General features: G+C 38.3%; 1 protein-coding gene and 1 pseudogene across 4 annotated transcripts in view; one reads left to right on the forward strand and one right to left on the reverse strand.

The window, feature by feature from the left end:
• Positions 1-20,084, reverse strand: part of LOC145694424 (FGGY carbohydrate kinase domain-containing protein) — a 231,656-nt gene that overhangs the window by 143,113 nt on the left and 68,459 nt on the right. The gene's annotated exons all lie outside the window — the stretch shown is intronic.
• The window catches only part of LOC145694423 (ceramide phosphoethanolamine synthase pseudogene), a 96,402-nt pseudogene that overhangs the window by 54,540 nt on the left and 21,778 nt on the right, over positions 1-20,084 (forward strand). The window contains exon 1 of one of the 3 annotated variants that reach the window (XR_014133006.1): positions 628-771. The exons of 1 other annotated variant lie outside the window; for it this stretch is intronic. The product of XR_014133006.1 is annotated as a ceramide phosphoethanolamine synthase pseudogene, transcript variant X2 (transcript). Of the gene's footprint in view, positions 1-627; positions 772-5,250; positions 5,330-20,084 lie in introns of those variants that run through there. One more of the 3 variants, XR_014133007.1, reaches the window with a different exon arrangement.

Consider the following 20,084-nt stretch of genomic DNA (forward strand, 5'->3'; position numbering starts at 1 on the left):
ATTTCCCATAAGATGTCACTGGCGCTACAGTATGTTTGTATTATGAGTTACCTAGGTCTTGGCCCTTAGTTGATACGTCAGTGTGGCCCTTAAGCTGGAAAGTTTGAAGACACCCTATTGTATCATGAGGGATGTGATAGAGGGTATGATGGCAGGGGAGACAGAGATGGGGGGGGGTAAAAAAGCCTACAATTGATAGACAATATCAAAACATAAAAATCGTACGTGAAGACGCTGTAGACTGGAGCATGAAAGCTTCTTAGTTTCTTCTGATTTAGAGCCACATCAGTAAAACCATTCTTCCCTGACGGTATTTTATGTACTGATAATATTTCTTCTTATCTTCTTTCAATTGGAAATAAATCTTATTTCGAAAGTTTTTGTGATAAACAGGTATGTGTTAACGTGCCTAGATAAAAGACGAAAGAAAAACAAATAAAGGAGTAGTTTTCTGTTTTAATTCCTAAGGCGGCCATGTTGCTTGCTTTCTACATTCCCCTATAACTGGAGGAAGCTCGACTTATGCAAGTAACCTTGCCATTAATTATCAATAAAGCAAACGCGTTCAATAGATTTCACCTTGATTCACATTTTATTTCACCTGATATTTCAGCAACGTGTTATCTTATATTTTTGTGTTATCAGGAAGTGGGCAATCAAAGTCATGTGCAGCCTTATCGAATGGTTCATTTCACCACACATATTGCCAGTTCATGTTTAGTAGTTGTGATCACTTTCTTTGTTCCAGAAGACTTTTAATATATTCCTGTTGTAAGTATCTATATTGGGTCAATCACATACTTCATTTGTTTTTCTTTGTTGCTGTAAGAATATTATTAGATTCGTCTACTACAGGTAGGTTATTTCAGTACTTCTAAAGATGGTCTACGTATATACTAGTGTCAAGAACGTAACGGAACATCTACTACACACTGAATTAGTGAACATTTTGAGTGCAAAATTTTGCTGTCGTTTAACATGAGATTACGGAGACATTGGGTGTAGAGTCTAGTAGACATCATAAGATAGAGAAGGTGTATTTTTAATTGAATCAGTGGCGAGTCCTTGAGGGAAGTCATATCAAAGTAGAAATTTAAATTTTATAACTAAAAGCTAACTACAGCTTTCTTCCTTAGATAGCAGCAATAGATTATTTACTATCGTACTTGCCTTAAGAACCGCTCTGCCTATATTATACACTTAAACGTCGCTATCTGGTACCGTTTTATTATAACCCGTTTATTTTTGACACGAATAGTTTTTCAGTCTTGTGAATAAAGGTTAATTTTGCCATAAGAAGTGTAAACTAAGAATTTGAATGCCAATTTAACTTGTCATGTTGTGTAGAAGTTAAAAAGGGGTAAATTGTTGCTAAACAAACTCTGAACTTTCTACCACTTCGAATTCTACGCGATTCGATGAAGTGCTAAAGAAAATTTCCATAACACGTAGCAGTGAAATTATTTCGGAATGAACTAAAAGTGATTTAAAATATGGAGAGGTGTTGATAAATCAATTTCAGTTGTATTTTATACAGATCTAATATGTGCTAAAGGGATGGGGAGTCTGTGCTAATGCTGTTACTTATGGTTTGAAAGATGCCTTCAAACTTAAGGCAGAGAACTTCTGGGTGACAACATCGCGTCTGCTACTTTGGGGCTTTCTCGCTTTTTCCCCACATTCTCATTTCTGCCTGGTTTGATCTTTAAACCATATGAGCTTGTCTTATTCTTACTTTTCTCAGGATTTTCCCCCGTTTTCTTCCATCCTCTTATTCTACAACTTCTTTCATCATCATTTGTTTCCCTTAGAAAGAATATTCATGGGATGTTAAGCTTACATTTTCATTAATTTCACGTCTAATTTACTCAAGCCAAAAAAGAATCTACATATATAAAATCTACAAGTATTCACTCCATGTCATGCAGAATATAATTGAGTTACTAAGCAATATGAATACAGTATATATTTAGTAACTAAGCACTACGAACACACAACATAAACTAGATATTTATTCAATAAGGCTACTTTTAAAATTTATTATATTCTAGAATCAAAAGTGATTATTTCAATTGACAGAAACGATACATCTATCTAAAACTAAATAGATATTCCAATCTACATATATGTCCAGCTTTTCAGACAAGATAGACTCCCAATATCTTAAATAAATGAAATAGAACTATATACTTACTTATTACATATATATATATATATATATATATATATATATATATATATATATATATATATATATATATATATATATAACGCTATTATTTGGACAAGATAAACTCTTAATGTATTCAAAAATTATATATATATATATATATATATATATATATATATATATATATATATATATATATATATATTATAGCCGAAGCTAGCCCTACACAAGGGTTACGCCGACTCGCGAAAACGTGATTAGGAAGATGGAATATCTGGTACAAGCTCACAGATGACGAGAAGAACCCTATCAGAAGTAGTGTGACGTAGGTATGGACTCACCCACTTTCGCACGGGGGTTTCAAATGACGCCACGGAATAGCACACAGATAACTTCCCGGAGTAGCAGACGACATCTAAGTATAGACCACACCTCAAAAACCGAAAATGGACTTGACCGTGTCGTTGACCTTTCCCCGCTAACCCTGCTTTAGGGTTCTCGTCATCTGTGAGCTGTACTGTTGTTGGCATAAGTGATATTTATTCATTATTTATTTATTTATTTATTTATTTATGAGCATATTAATATTCAATGGATTTTATGATCTTGTGATCATAAACATTAGTATAACATAATGATAAAATGAATATGAGGTATTAAAATTATATATTATATTATAACTAACGTCATATTCCTTCGTGCAGGTTTATTTTATGCGTGCTTTAATCATTATAGGTAAAAAAAAAATAAAAAAAATAGCGTGCGACTCAAATTGCCTTAAGGTTGAACTAAAATTATTTTCACTGTACACTTTTCTGATAATGGGAGCATCATTCATATATGAATAGAAAGATGGATGTGTAATAGCAATATAAATCTGCAACATCTGAAGAAATTTGAACAAAACAAGGTACACATGTGAAAATTGCAATCTGGAAAACGTACTCCATTTTAGTCTCCCCAATTCGCACCTTTTCTGCAGTCTTACGGCTTAAAAAAAAAAAAAAAAAAAAAAATTCGGCTCACCCTAATGTTTATCATGTCCGTTTGATTAAAGAGCGTATTCTAGGGGATAGGATATTTTAAATTGTATGGCAAATGTAGTGTGTCTTACGAAATGTTATCATTACAATTTGATTGAAATGCGTAAGGGAGAAAATGGACTCAAACATTTTCCATAAATATATTCTTCCCGTGCAAAGAACGGACATTTCATCTCGTAGTTTTAATATTTACAGTTCTACACAAAGTAGGTAGCTATCTTTAATCATGTTTACCCGCTTCGTCGTGGTCATGGCAACCGATAAGATTGACGTATGACTCCTGTATAAAATACTAGCGAAAATTACCTGCTTCGCTGGGTTAAAGTGTGAAAAAAAAAAGTAATATATTCCGTTAGTCAGTCACTTTTTACTATTAGTGAAGCGCTCTCTCAAAGACTATATTTTTGTTTTGCACTCTTCAACCAGAACTTATAAATTTTCGGGATTTCCAACTCGAGACTTTGCAACAGAAAGTTAGCCGTATGGAAAGCAAGGGGTTCTTTCCTACCTCCCGCAAGCTGTAGGCTGAATTTGGATTTAAACGGCATCGAAAGTGTGACTGTTCATTTCAGTCGACGCCAAAAACTATGGATTCGACTGTCGATTTCGGTCATTTATATCGTCCCCTAAGTTGCACCGTCAAGAGTGAAATGATAAAAATTATCCCAGACCCGAACTTCATTCATGCTGAAAATTTGATCGATCTCGATCTCGTGGCTCTCATTTCTATTTATATACATTGTTTCATTTTGTTAAAATATAGATTGTTTAATTAGTATAAAGATTACAGCCGTGGGACGTTAGACTTAAACCGCCTTATGCAGAGTCGTTTTGACTTATGACTAGCGTCATACTAAAGGTTTGACTACTGCAGGAAACATATGTTAGTCGAGCTCTTTAGTATTGCACTAATCACTTGTCAGAACGACTCTGCATAATGGGGCGTTTACACTTAGTCGATTTGCGTTCGATTCAGTTGAATTGACGTCACTTTCAACTTAATCGACCGTGTAAACGGGAATTCAACTTAATCGCTTGTTGATCGAAGGCGACTAATCGACTGGCAACTGAATTGAAAGACGTTCTATTTTCTGTGGTTGAAATAATTGAACACATCCATCGATCTGATTCGGCCTAGTTGCTTCGATTTAGTGGCAAATGCAGCAAGTCGATTTAGTTGTGCGACTAAATCGATTTAGTCATGCGACTAAATCGACCAAGTGTAAATGCCCCATAAGGCCCAAAGGGTCGAATTCAGAGTCCTTCTGACGCCTGACTAGCTCTATACTAAAAAGAGTCCGACTAATATATGTTTTATGCAGTAGTCAACCCCTTAGTATAACGCTAATCTCACGTCAGAATGACTGCGAGCGAATACAGCACAAAGAGTTTTAAAGAATGTACGTATATTTGAGAACTACCAGCAGCAAATAGTATGGTGCAACCTCAACCATAGCAATGCTGACAGAGTTGCCAGGCCAGAATAATTCTGGATACCAATTTTATTACTTTTCGTTCTTAATTTTACTTTTTTAGATATATCTTTTTTAAAAAGAAAAAGAAAAAGAAAATTTAGCCAAATTTTCAAGAATAAAATAATAAATCACTATTTAGGTTATTAAAACGTAATAGAAAACCTAATAACCTGTATTTACTGTATAAAAGGACGATTTTTTTTCCCTCAATCAGGAAGGAAAACAAAGACATGATTCTACAAAGTTCATTGTAGACACGTGTGTTGCCGCAGGTCAAGGCAAAAAATAGCTTTTGGCTTTTGTCCGACTCCTGTTCTCTGTACACTGTTAAAGCTTTTATTTGTAACAGTGATTTTAGGAGTAGATTGAGCAATACCTTTTGTCCGTGGGATTGTGTTTGTCCATTTTCTTGTGCGTCAAATTAATTTTTTTAAAGACGAAATGTATTTTTTTCTTGTCTACTTGTCACGTCGATGGTGTTCGATGATAATAACGAGATCATTGCCCCCCTCCCCCTCAAAAAATAACAGTTTACTATTATCATCACAACTGCTAAGAATGGAGTACACTGGCGATCTTCGGAATGGAATTCGGATTTTTCCTATATTCCTTGTGTGCCCTGAGGTGATGGTTTCCTCAATGTGCGTAAGTCATACATGTTATATTGTATGTATTCTTTTTTTATGTGTTAATTTTAGAGTAATTAGAGAATGAATTGTGGACACTTGAAATAACCGTAATATACTATGTTCTTTTTTTTTCTTGCAAAAGAAAAAGAAAAAGGTAGGAAGAAGCCTAATGATCCCTTTCGTTTCCCTTATGGAAGTTTTGCTTCCTTGTCAACACCGAGGTTTATTAGGAGACGTGGACCTACAGTTTAAAGTGACCACCGCATACGAGCTGTATCAATGCTATATTGTTACCATATTATGCGCAGGGCCGTAACTTGTTGAGGGCGCTGGGGCAACTGCCTTCCCCGGGAGGCTCCCCGCTGTTCGAGAGGGGCTCATTTTAAAACAAAATTTTCTTACTCCATATACGATACGAATATGAAATTATAAATGAAGCATCAAATAGGTTCACTACATAGCATGAACAAAATTAGCACACAAAAGGTAAATAAAACAAAAATGAGTCGTGTGCCCATTTCAGTAAAAAATGTCTTCTATTAGGAGAACTAGAAATAATATTTATTCGTATGACTCTGAGATTGTTAATATTGTCCCCTTAATTAATTTATCATGTATGGAATGGGCCCTCAGGCTCCGGGGAGGCCTACAAAGAGTAAGAGAAAGATGGAAAGAATTTTGCGGGAGGGCTCGAAAGAACTTTTTGTAGGGGGCCCAAATATTAATACTTGCCCCGCATAAAAAAAAAATCTAAGCTACGGCACTGACCATGCGCCTTCAGCGCGGACGATCCGATTTCGATTCCCAGTAGGAGTCATGTGGTTCCGATACCAGCATTAGCCGTAGGTCTGCTCTTATAAAGCCCATGTGTTAAAGGGACGCTGGATTCCAAACCAACCAAAGTACTGTATTAGGTTCGGTGCTCATTCCACTGGAACCGAAACCAGGACCACGTAAGGCGTACGCGCTATCCACTAGACTAGCAGGAAGATCTCTTTTAGGTTTCGGCTAGAGGTCACGCCGCGCTAGTTAGATACTGATAAATTCCTAGTAAACATTTTAAAGTCAATTTCGTCAGCGTCTTGTACAGTAGATTGAGGAAAGGAGCAGATAGTTCCTTATTTAGTGGTTCCGAACCGATGTGTCATGTGTGTGTCACGCAGTCTCATAGGCCTAGGGTGTGTCGCGAAATTTTAGAATTTAAAAATCACGAAGCATTTAATAATTAATTATAGCCAGTGGCGTATTTAGAAGGGGCTTTCGGGTTTAAGCCCCCCTCCCGAAATCTTACTCAATATAGTAAAGTATATGAAATATCTTGCAGAATTTTCACATTTTCAGCAAATCCCCCCGAAAGTTAGCAAAGCCTCCCCGAAACAAAACCGTAAATACGCTACTGGTTATAGCTATTCAATTTTGTGACAGACTGTGACAATAGCAATGCTCAGTGTAAAAGCCTCAATGCTGGGTGGCAAAAATTGTAAATAGAGGGGTGAGCCACAGGCTTGGGTGCCAAATGTAACATGACCTCTCAAGCACAGGTGTGCTGAAATCTGCATACGACATGAAGTGTCCAGCATGTAAATTTGCGTGAGGCTCTGTAGAGAGAAGAGGAAGGCGTACCAGTGATGGTGAGGTGTGTCTCTCTCTCTACATTTGACAGCAGTCTTACGTCACACCTGAGAAGACTGTCTGTCCTCGTGGGTTCCATGAACTATGAACTGTTTGGTTGCGGTAGAGACTGAGTTAAGAAAAAAATGTTGAGACTCTTTAAAAAACAAAAATTTAATTTTGATAGAATAATCAAAATTGCCCCTATGTAGATCTATGCTACTTTTAAAATTAAACAGAAAATCCCGATTTTGAGATCTACACAGGTCTCATAGTTCATGTTTCCCTACCCTGATTGTACGCTCTCGAAGCGACTCATGGGCTACAGAAATAGTAGCGACTCATGTAACATTGAGCTTGAGTCTAATGATAACCAACAGAATACATTAACAAGGAGTACTATTAGCAGTAAGCTAAATGAAGTCGCCGAACGAAGTCCACCTGAAAAGAACAGAAGTCACAAAACATTTTAGATATTTTTGTACTCACCAGGCAGCAAGTAAACCTTCAGGATTCATACGGGAATTGTAGTATGCAACAGACGTATAAGTAAATTTTCATAACTATTTAATATATACTCGGCGGAATTGAATTTGAACTATTTACACTCGATTTCACAAATAACACTTGTACACGAAAAGAAAAAAAAAATGATACCCGTTTTAGTGGCCAATATGTATTACTTATACCAATAGTTCTAGTCCACGCGTGATTTAATTTGTAGTTTTCACAGATATGTCCTGCATGAGTCCAGTCTTCACTGTTGTCTGGATCCTCCACTCTGCACGCATTCTTCCGTATATGCGTGACGTAATTTTATCCCACATATCACGGTTTTTGATGATCAGTCTTGAAGATCACGTTGTCTTCGTCGATCTCTGCATTGATATCTCTCTGTTACAAGTTGAGAGTTACTGTCATCACTATTACAGTAAAGGTGACATAGGCTCGTCACGCCTTACTGTATCTGGTGCTCTGTGGTGCAAAAAGTCCCACTATTTAACTTTCACAAGTTAAAAGAAGAATTGTTTGTGGTGCACTAATTTGCGATGCACAGGTTAAAAATAAAAAAAAAATAAATGTTCTGCTGATGACATATCTTCTAACATATTTGTGTATTAAACACAAAGCCAACTGGTTGGGAGTGTGCTCATTGTAAATGTGAGCCACACGGTGAGTCCACCAACACTCGTTACTAATCTCTTTATAATACGTACATGTTCTTAGATAATAGTTGGTCTTGGTGTACAACGAAACACCCCTAACTATATGTACGCATATGTAACTATAGCAAGTTACTTAAAAAAAAAAAAAAAACACTCCCGATGGGGTCATATAGAGAAGATACTTCCCCTTTTTGCTATCTAAGCACTATATGATACATGTCATAGTAGTTGCTATTACACTAGCAAAGACATGATAAACTAATGTCACTAAATGAAATGTTCTATCCACTAAGAACTCAAACGAAGTAAAGTCTCACTCAGCGACGTGAAGTGTCTCCTGACGGTAACCGAAGTGTGTCGTGACCTCCGCTGCGATCCTAGTCATTAGGCTCGCTGGAACTTGAAAAACCTAGACTCACCTTCAGTCTACCGGTTTTTTTATGGTCAACGTTCTCTCTCTCTTTTGGTGACAACCGAAATTCCTAAATAGGTCACCACTGTTATGCCCTAATATTACATTTATATACAATCTCTGGTGAGTTTCACATACTTTACACGATTCCTTGATCTTCTCTGAATATTTTGATATATAACACAACACATGTCATGTACCGGAAGACTATTTAAACAATTAGAAAAACAAAACATATTAGAATAAATACATGTTCCCCCTTCCATCAAGAACTCACGTGACAGGTAGTGACATCTATACACAAACACAGTCTGCAGCGGGGTGTAATCTCAATACAAACTTTTACTGAATTTCACTCATCCCTGCTTATTGAACAAATATGCTGCAAAATCAAACCTTAGATTAATAACATTATACAATTTACTATATACCTACATTATAATACATGACTGTCATTACCTTAGGGGTGGTTAATTAATATATATGTCTTCCGGATACATTGGTGGGCAGAAAACCCCTTCCATCTTTGCAGACGAACACCGCTCAACGAGTTCAAACAACTGCCTGTAAATAGTACTGTTAAAACGTACTGAAAGAGTACGTGATACTGTCGGACATGTGACCTACCGTGTTAAATAATCATAATTTATAAACGGGTGCATCCAAGAACCTTTTAAATTTGAATAAACTCAAATTTTCAAAAACCAAATCACAATTTTAAAAACATATTACTCCGCGTTGAAGCTGGCGATAGCTTCGTTTTTACCGGCCTAGAGCCGTAGCGGGCAGGGCGGGTAAGGTGACAAAATACGTCATCAGGAGAGTTTATCGCACCTTATTGTTCCCAAAAAACAACACTGCTGTGTGACTAGTATACAATAGCCATGTACACGACTGAACGGCGCTATATTGGAGAGTAGCCAACCCATCTCTCATCCACTAGTCCTTGACATATAGCTGTAGTCCAGCATACAATTATTTCTGAATAGTCCAAAAACTAGTCTGGAAACTCATAGTAAGCTGGAAACAGTTGTACCATCTTAGTTGCTGTTCGTGTGTGTTCCGCTGGAGGCTATGAGTTTGCTGAACTTCAGTTTGAAAATTTTGAAATGCTCTTCCAAAAAAAAAAAAAAAAACTTTGTACTCGAAGTTCTTACATCTCTTCCCATGAAAATGATATGAATTCTTTACGAAGCATTTACATCTTGTTGGCTTTTAACATCTAATTATGCATGATTAAATATTTAAATGAATTGATATAAAGTATATGTGGTTACATATTTACATATAATTTCCATTTTGATATGCAAAGATTTTGATATGACATTTGCATATCAAAATTTAAATAACGTACGCACTAGGTCTTTACAAATTCCCCCCTTTCGATACGTTTTGAGAGTAAAGATACTTTAGCTATCAAATCTTATCGAAATACATCATTACACACAAGTATATACAATAAGTGCGGACGTAATAGAAAATACTTTAACACAACAATACTGATTAACACATAATAAAAACATGAAAGAAAACTTGTTCCCATAATAATCTAATGGCATAATACATACACAAAGGTTTCAACTATTAATGTTACACGTAAAACAAAATATTTACATGAATATAACACGAAGAGCTCAGTTCTTCTTCGGTGTTTCAGCAATCTCTTCTTCAGTTGCTGGTATTTTTCTCTGACTTTCAGGTTCTCTTTCTCTATACCGCTTAAGCAAGTAAGCGTTTCTTTTCATCACTGCCACGTTAGTCTGTGGGTCAGCGAGAGTATACACATTCTTGTCAGTTTTAGAGAGGATCAACCAGGGTCCAGAGTACATCAGTAATATTTTCTTCGAAATTCCGGCCAAAGCATCAGATTTCGGAAATACACGTGCTAACACTAGCTGTCCTACATCATATTGTACTAAAGTATGATGAGCATCGAAGTATTTCTTCCTGGCTGCTGCATTCTTCTTCAAGTTCTTGTGTGCTACTTCCACGAAGTAATCCTTATCTACTGGCCGTTCAACTTCGGGTATTTCAAATATTCTGGCAACGTCAGCAGTGGACGAAACTCCCAGATGCAGCTCATAAACTGAAAACCCTGTACTAAGATGTTTAGCACTATTCAAGCATCTTTCTACTTTACTTAAATGTCTTGGCCAATAACGTTTATTGTTATGGCAATACTTTCTCAACATCCTGGTTGTACTTTTCACTACTGTCTCTGCAGGTTCCGCTTGAGGGTAATAGGCAGTAGACATGTAATGTTTCAGTCCTAAGGCCTGAATCTCTCTCTTCCACTGGTTACTACAGAATTGAGAACCGTGGTCCGTCAATAGAATTTCAGCTCGTGGACACAGTTTGAGAAACTGTTTCAACTTCTGTAAGGCTGTGTGTGTGGTTGCGCGACGACATGCGAAAAGACCAATTAATTTGGAGAAAATGTCAACAAATACAAGGATGTATTGGACACCACCAATACCTCGCACTAGTGGTCCACAGAAATCTGCGGCGATGAACACCCCAGGCTTCTCAGGAATAATAGAGTTTAGTGGCCCACACATGTAGGTGTGTGGGGCAGTAGCCTTCTGACAAATGACACATGACCCGCAGTATTTCCTTATCTGCTCTCTCATTTTTGGCCAAGTGTATGTTTCGACGAGCTGTGGTACCAGCTTCGAAGCGGATAGATGCCCACTTTCATCGTGGTGGTACTGCAGAAGTGGTCGAACCAAAACTTCTGGTATACAAATCTTTACACCATCCTTATCTCTTTTACATAATCTTCCACTAAACAATATATATTCGTGATGCTGACTTTTTATTTTCTTCGACGTTTCGGCACTCTGTGTCGCCTTCTTCAGAGGACCGTAAAAGGCATCTGACGATTGCAGTTCTGGCAACACTGCAATTAACTTCCGAAGTTCACACGGAACTTCCTCTAACAATGACATTAATGTCTCGCGTAACACAGGCTTACTGTCAAAATTTGTCACGTTACTAGACTGTACTGGGTAGCGTGAATGATAATCCGCTTTATTGTCTTTTGAGCGAACAAATTCGAATGAAAAATCTAAATTCGCGAGCCCTAAGGCCCAACGTGTGATACGTTGATTCGTCAATCGACAATGTAAAATGAACTTCAATGATAAGTGATCGCTGCGAACTCTAAATTTCCTTCCTATCAAATAATATTTGAATTTAGCGACACCCTCTACTAAGCTCAAAAGTTCCTTCTCAGTAATCGAGTACGCCCTCTGCGCACTATTGAATACTTTTGAAGACATCCCAATGATCCTATCTTCACCATTGTCGTCTATCTGATATAGGATACTATTACAACTCCTATCACTGGCATCCACTTCTAAAATGAATTCTTTATCAGGAAGTGGTTTCTTTAAAACGATTTCTTCTTGAAAAATCTCTTTTATTTTTACCAAGGCATCATCATGCACTTTCTCCCATTTAAATTTCGTATTCTTCTTCAGAAGATCAAAAAGTGGAATTAGTACCTCAGAATAACGATTACTGAAGGGACGATAATGTTGGAGGAAACCTATCAACTGTCTAACTTCCTTCACCGTCTTTGGAGGTCTAAAATTTACTACTTTCTCCATCTTTTCCCTGTCTTTTCTGATTCCTTCAGCAGACAACTCGAAACCTAAAAGTTTGACATGTGTGCGTGCAAAAACACATTTCTTTAATCTGAGCGTTATTCCGCCAGTTTCCAGCCTAGTGAAAACTTGGTCTAGATGGTCTAAATGCTGTGTAAAATTGTATGAGCCTACCGCTAGGTCATCGACGTATGTTTGACAAAAGCTCTTTACATCATCTCCTAGTACTAAATCAAGTGCCCTTATACAGGAAGACAGAGACGTCTTTGTCCCAAATGGTAGTCTGACGAAGCAATATGAAATGCCTTCGTGCACAAATCCTAGATACTTCTGAAATTCCTCTTTTACACGTACTTGAAAGAAAAAATCGACTGCATCGAAAACAGAAAAAATATTTTTGTCGCTCAACTCTTGTAAAACGTCAATGGCGGGGATTGGTTGGTCTGTTTCTGCCAAAGTGACCCGCGAAAGAGGGCGCCCGTCGATACAAAGGCGTAACTTCCCATTCTTCTTCGGTACTACTACTAGTGAATTGCTATAAGGCGTGGCAGCCTTTTTCACTATTCCCCATGCTAGAAAACGATTAATCTCATTCCTGACCTGATTCTGATAACAATGTGCAAACGGGAACATTTTCGAACGAATCGGTTTTGTGTCGGTTAGATGTATTTCATGTTCATAACCTCTAATGCAACCGGGTCTCTCATCAAACAGCTGTTTATGTCTTATGAGGAGGGAGGTGAGTTCTGCTCTCTGAGAATCAGTGAGATCAGTGTAGCCATCTACGTGCTCTTTTATATCACGCTCACTCGCGCGCGTTTGAAAATTTTTCCACTCTTCTGGTGAAAATACGGTTCTGGCCAATTCTGTGGGCGTCGGGTATCCTCTAACCTGCGACTTTACGGGTGGGTTGCTCTCAATTAGCCTATTCTTCCCTATCTCCGTACCCATCTCTTGATTGCCAACTTGTCTACCTCTTACAAGTGAATAACCGTTATTTGGATCTCCGCCTTCGAGATCATCAAAACTAAAAATCTCCTCAATATTTCTCAGCACTAGATCTTCATTTGATATTTCGACGTCTTTGAAACTTACATCTACTTCTACTGGCTTCTTCAAACTGAACACCCCTCTCCCATAGTCTAACACAGCGTCAGTCTCAGCAAAGAACTGAGAACCAAGAATCAACTTTCTATTCAACCCTTGCACTACTAATGACACAGTTTCAAACTCTTCTCCATTGATAGTTACTTGTAATAAAATCTGACCAAGAATCTTAGCCACACTACTTCCGAATGCTGATGTTACTTTCATATTATTCGTTCTAAGGAACGCAGGTCTGGGGTTACTATTCTGTACTGTTTGCCACAATTCACTACTGATCGCGTTGATACTCGAACCTGAGTCCAACAAACCAAGTACCGGCTGAGCGAATACGATAACTTCAATTTCAGGTAAAGTTATCACATTATTTCTAACAACTAGGTCATCACTAGTGTCTAATAAATTATCAAAAATAGCATTTGCCTGATCATATTCTGTTCGATTCAACAGTATTACATTTCCATTTCTCAATTTTAATTCTAATTTCTCACTATTTGTATCAAAATTTACTAAATTTTCCTGAAAATGATCTTTCTCAATAATTTCCTGGCACTGATTACAATTATCACTAGCATTTTCATTTACTTCCTTGACCAATGTCTCATTTTCATCTATTTCATTTCTCGAAATTTCCAGCACACATTCAGTTACATCATCCGACCTCATTGGTGTGTAATCGCTATCCTGAGATTCCACGCTAATGGGATTCCAAATGTGTGCCGAATGTCCTCAGTTACGAGAAACATTCAGGACACGCCCATTGTTGTCGGACTGTACTTGTCTCGAAGTACTTGCCCGAGTCTCGTCTCGTGTATCGTACACTTCAAGAACTTGTATCTGTTCGTCTCTACTGTTTCTCATCTGGTGGTTAGGCCTATTTCTATTACCTCTGTTGCTACCTCTTGTACCTCGGTACGAACTAGTTCCATTCCCCCTGAATCGATTCTGTCGGGATTCATTACGAGGATTACTACTAGGCTCACTATTCTCATTAGATCGTTCTAGCCTGCCCCTACTATTTCTAGTATACGGCCCCTGCTGTGCCCTGTTACGTCTCGTGTTACGTTTGAAGTTCCCCCCTGCTGATTGATTGTTTTCTGTCACTTCAATCATGTTTATGTTTCTACGCTGCTGGTTATTACCGTTCTCCCTGTGCGTTAACTGTACTTCATTCACTAACGCGAGAAGCTCTGAGATGCTTTGTGGTTTAGCACTAATCAAACACCTACAGATCCACTGAGGAAGCTGTCTCGGTAGTAACTTCAAAAGATTTTGCTCGGACAAGGGAGGGTCCAATACAGCATTTCTCTGCAGCTGAGTGAGAAGGTACTCACTCGGCTGTCTGAAAATTCTAGGGTCATAATGACTCATTAGCAGGGTTGCACGCAAGGATGCTAAACGATCGGAGCTTAAGTAGTTTTTCTTAAATTCCTCTATAAAACTAGCATAGTCGGTGATCTTGTGTTGCATCACTTTGTACCATTGTAGACTGATTCCTCTTAACGAGCGGGTTAAGAAGCTCAGTCTATGCTCTGGCGCTACTCCAGTTAGCTCGAAATAATTATCTAAATCTACTAGATAATTATGGGTAGCTGATTCGTCCTCATTCCCATTGTATGTCGGTAGTTTCAGGTCTCTGTGCAAAAACGAGTTCATTGCAGTGGCAAGTTGGGCAGCTTCGCCACTACTTTGAACTGTGTGAACGCTTCCGTGTCCTCCCACACGCGATGTTGATGGCACAGGTTCCCTACTATTACTCGACAACAGTACAGGCGGGGCTATCAAATAGCTCGTGCTGGGACCACTGTCGACAACTACTCACTCCTCTGTTTGTTGTGTCTCGTTCTCGCTAGAACGAGACGACAACCCGTCTCGTGCAGTTAGTAGTGTCTCTATCTCTAGTCGTGAACTTTGTTTTACTTTTTGTATCTCACGAGACATTTCATCTCGGAGATCCTTGATTTTGTCTCCCAGCTGTGCTGTGGATTCAGATCTCAGTGCAAATTCACTTTGCACTGTCTGAAGTTCAGCTCTAATTTCGGCCTGACTGCCTACAATGTTATCTATACTTCGATCGACTCTCTCCATTCGCAAGTGCATGTTCTCTACTGCCTGATCTATGTCCGTTTGTTTGGTAGAGAGGTCGCCTATCCTATCACCGAGGTCCTTCGATCGATTCTCGACATTGTTGATTTGAACTGTCAGTGAACTTTGAGCATCTTTCACTGACTGTTCAACTTTTCGGATCTCACTACTACAGGATGCAATCGAGACTTCATTAGACTGTACCCTGTCGCTAACTTGTTCTAATGAAGCCTGTATCCTTTGACTTGTACACACGAGCTGTGTCTGCAGCTCCAAGTTGGAGGTGTCAAGTGTCCTATTCACTGACGCAATTGATTCGTTCAATTGCTCAAATTTCCTATTATTTTCTGCTACAAATGAATCTATTCTCCCTACTAGAGACTTTTCAAGTTTTTCGCTATTCGATTGTATACTAGCACTCGACTGCTCAATTTTAGCCGTAATAGTATCTAGAAATCCACTTAGTAACCTCGATAAGTCAGCGGTCGTGACGAATTGAGCTCCGGACTGCCCACTTCCGGTCTCTACGACTTGACTTCCGGTAGGTACTACTTCACTTTCCCTGTGTGTTGCCTCAGCTGTGTTTTCCTGGACAGGTTGGCCACACTGTCCTTCAGCTGGGTCACTGTTTTCTCTCTCTGTGACGTCACCGTAACGTACGTGACTGTCACCGGTTCCTGAACCTACTACATCTTCAGTGGTTCTTTCAACGCTTGTTTCACTGCGCATATTATCTATGTCATTTTCAATCTCTATGCTATTGACGGTAACATGATCACTAATTATATCTTCATCCAGCTCAATACGCTGAGCGTACACGTCAGATCTAAATTCCTCTTCCATCTTACGCGTCTGAGCTCTCGTTACCGGCATTTAATCAAAAACAAAACAAACTCTAAGTTGCCTAATGGTTATTACACACAAAATCTTTCCCCCCTAATTTTATGCAAATACGCATGACACAAAATTTTCACTCATATTACACACTCTTCAAGAACAAATATAACACACTGTAACAAGGTTCTTGGATACTATGGGGACTATGTTTCAAACTATCACGCGGCATAAGAGATAATAAATAAAAAAAAATGAAAAGTTACTGCTCTACCCTTGTACTTCTGTTGGTGTATCAAGGTAGGTACCCTTTTTCGGCTTACGCTACTAGCGTATGCTTAGCCCCTAAAGCTAGGGCGCCAAAAATTGTAAAAGCCTCAATGCTGGGTGGCAAAAATTGTAAATAGAGGGGTGAGCCACAGGCTTGGGTGCCAAATGTAACATGACCTCTCAAGCACAGGTGTGCTGAAATCTGCATACGACATGAAGTGTCCAGCATGTAAATTTGCGTGAGGCTCTGTAGAGAGAAGAGGAAGGCGTACCAGTGATGGTGAGGTGTGTCTCTCTCTCTACATTTGACAGCAGTCTTACGTCACACCTGAGAAGACTGTCTGTCCTCGTGGGTTCCATGAACTATGAACTGTTTGGTTGCGGTAGAGACTGAGTTAAGAAAAAAATGTTGAGACTCTTTAAAAAACAAAAATTTAATTTTGATAGAATAATCAAAATTGCCCCTATGTAGATCTATGCTACTTTTAAAATTAAACAGAAAATCCCGATTTTGAGATCTACACAGGTCTCATAGTTCATGTTTCCCTACCCTGATTGTACGCTCTCGAAGCGACTCATGGGCTACAGAAATAGTAGCGACTCATGTAACATTGAGCTTGAGTCTAATGATAACCAACAGAATACATTAACAAGGAGTACTATTAGCAGTAAGCTAAATGAAGTCGCCGAACGAAGTCCACCTGAAAAGAACAGAAGTCACAAAACATTTTAGATATTTTTGTACTCACCAGGCAGCAAGTAAACCTTCAGGATTCATATGGGAATTGTAGTATGCAACAGACGTATAAGTAAATTTTCATAACTATTTAATATATACTCGGCGGAATTGAATTTGAACTATTTACACTCGATTTCACAAATAACACTTGTACACGAAAAGAAAAAAAAAATGATACCCGTTTTAGTGGCCAATATGTATTACTTATACCAATAGTTCTAGTCCACGCGTGATTTAATTTGTAGTTTTCACAGATATGTCCTGCATGAGTCCAGTCTTCACTGTTGTCTGGATCCTCCACTCTGCACGCATTCTTCCGTATATGCGTGACGTAATTTTATCCCACATATCACGGTTTTTGATGATCAGTCTTGAAGATCACGTGGTCTTCGTCGATCTCTGCATTGATATCTCTCTGTTACAAGTTGAGAGTTACTGTCATCACTATTACAGTAAAGGTGACATAGGCTCGTCACGCCTTACTGTATCTGGTGCTCTGTGGTGCAAAAAGTCCCACTATTTAACTTTCACAAGTTAAAAGAAGAATTGTTTGTGGTGCACTAATTTGCGATGCACAGGTTAAAAATAAAAAAAAAAAATAAATGTTCTGCTGATGACATATCTTCTAACATATTTGTGTATTAAACACAAAGCCAACTGGTTGGGAGTGTGCTCATTGTAAATGTGAGCCACACGGTGAGTCCACCAACACTCGTTACTAATCTCTTTATAATACGTACATGTTCTTAGATAATAGTTGGTCTTGGTGTACAACGAAACACCCCTAACTATATGTACGCATATGTAACTATAGCAAGTTACTTAAAAAAAAAAAACACTCCCGATGGGGTCATATAGAGAAGATACTTCCCCTTTTTGCTATCTAAGCACTATATGATACATGTCATAGTAGTTGCTATTACACTAGCAAAGACATGATAAACTAATGTCACTAAATGAAATGTTCTATCCACTAAGAACTCAAACGAAGTAAAGTCTCACTCAGCGACGTGAAGTGTCTCCTGACGGTAACCGAAGTGTGTCGTGACCTCCGCTGCGATCCTAGTCATTAGGCTCGCTGGAACTTGAAAAACCTAGACTCACCTTCAGTCTACCGGTTTTTTTATGGTCAACGTTCTCTCTCTCTTTTGGTGACAACCGAAATTCCTAAATAGGTCACCACTGTTATGCCCTAATATTACATTTATATACAATCTCTGGTGAGTTTCACATACTTTACACGATTCCTTGATCTTCTCTGAATATTTTGATATATAACACAACACATGTCATGTACCGGAAGACTATTTAAACAATTAGAAAAACAAAACATATTAGAAAAAATACATGTTCCCCCTTCCATCAAGAACTCACGTGACAGGTAGTGACATCTATACACAAACACAGTCTGCAGCGGGGTGTAATCTCAATACAAACTTTTACTGAATTTCACTCATCCCTGCTTATTGAACAAATATGCTGCAAAATCAAACCTTAGATTAATAACATTATACAATTTACTATATACCTACATTATAATACATGACTGTCATTACCTTAGGGGTGGTTAATTAATATATATGTCTTCCGGATACATTGGTGGGCAGAAAACCCCTTCCATCTTTGCAGACGAACACCGCTCAACGAGTTCAAACAACTGCCTGTAAATAGTACTGTTAAAACGTACTGAAAGAGTACGTGATACTGTCGGACATGTGACCTACCGTGTTAAATAATCATAATTTATAAACGGGTGCATCCAAGAACCTTTTAAATTTGAATAAACTCAAATTTTCAAAAACCAAATCACAATTTTAAAAACATATTACTCCGCGTTGAAGCTGGCGATAGCTTCGTTTTTACCGGCCTAGAGCCGTAGCGGGCAGGGCGGGTAAGGTGACAAAATACGTCATCAGGAGAGTTTATCGCACCTTATTGTTCCCAAAAAACAACACTGCTGTGTGACTAGTATACAATAGCCATGTACACGACTGAACGGCGCTATATTGGAGAGTAGCCAACCCATCTCTCATCCACTAGTCCTTGACATATAGCTGTAGTCCAGCATACAATTATTTCTGAATAGTCCAAAAACTAGTCTGGAAACTCATAGTAAGCTGGAAACAGTTGTACCATCTTAGTTGCTGTTCGTGTGTGTTCCGCTGGAGGCTATGAGTTTGCTGAACTTCAGTTTGAAAATTTTGAAATGCTCTTCCAAAAAAAAAAAAAAACTTTGTACTCGAAGTTCTTACATCTCTTCCCATGAAAATGATATGAATTCTTTACGAAGCATTTACATCTTGTTGGCTTTTAACATCTAATTATGCATGATTAAATATTTAAATGAATTGATATAAAGTATATGTGGTTACATATTTACATATAATTTCCATTTTGATATGCAAAGATTTTGATATGACATTTGCATATCAAAATTTAAATAACGTACGCACTAGGTCTTTACATCAGCACTACATTGAGTCATTACCTTATAGTCTTTCACTACTACACAGGCTGTTCCGCGCATATGTGACCATATTGCACATACTAAATAGTTACGAAAATCCATGGTACCAGGTGCTCCACTACTCAATGTATCTCCCTTGCTTTCTACCGATACACAAGGGCGCCGATCTTGGGGGGCCGAGGGGGCCCTCCAAAGCTCATGTGGGCCCCCTATTGTATTTATGAATACAGAATATTTGGCATAATTTGAGTGCAATTTGTCTTAAAATCTTCATATATATACCTTCTGCGTCTGAATGCTCCCCCCCAAAAAATTTACAGAGAAATGGGCGCCCTTGCCGATGCAACGTAATTTGCATTGCAGTACAAAGGGAATCTTGTTCCATTCCTTTTTCACAGCTTTCCAAAGTCCACTCACTGTTCTCGCACGTGTCTTATCCAAAACTGTTTCAAGCAGTTTAAATTCACTAAA

This window comes from Thermobia domestica, chromosome 9, assembly GCF_964235325.1.
Source record: "Thermobia domestica chromosome 9, izTheDome1.hap1.1, whole genome shotgun sequence".
NCBI classification, from domain to species: domain Eukaryota; kingdom Metazoa; phylum Arthropoda; class Insecta; order Zygentoma; family Lepismatidae; genus Thermobia; species Thermobia domestica.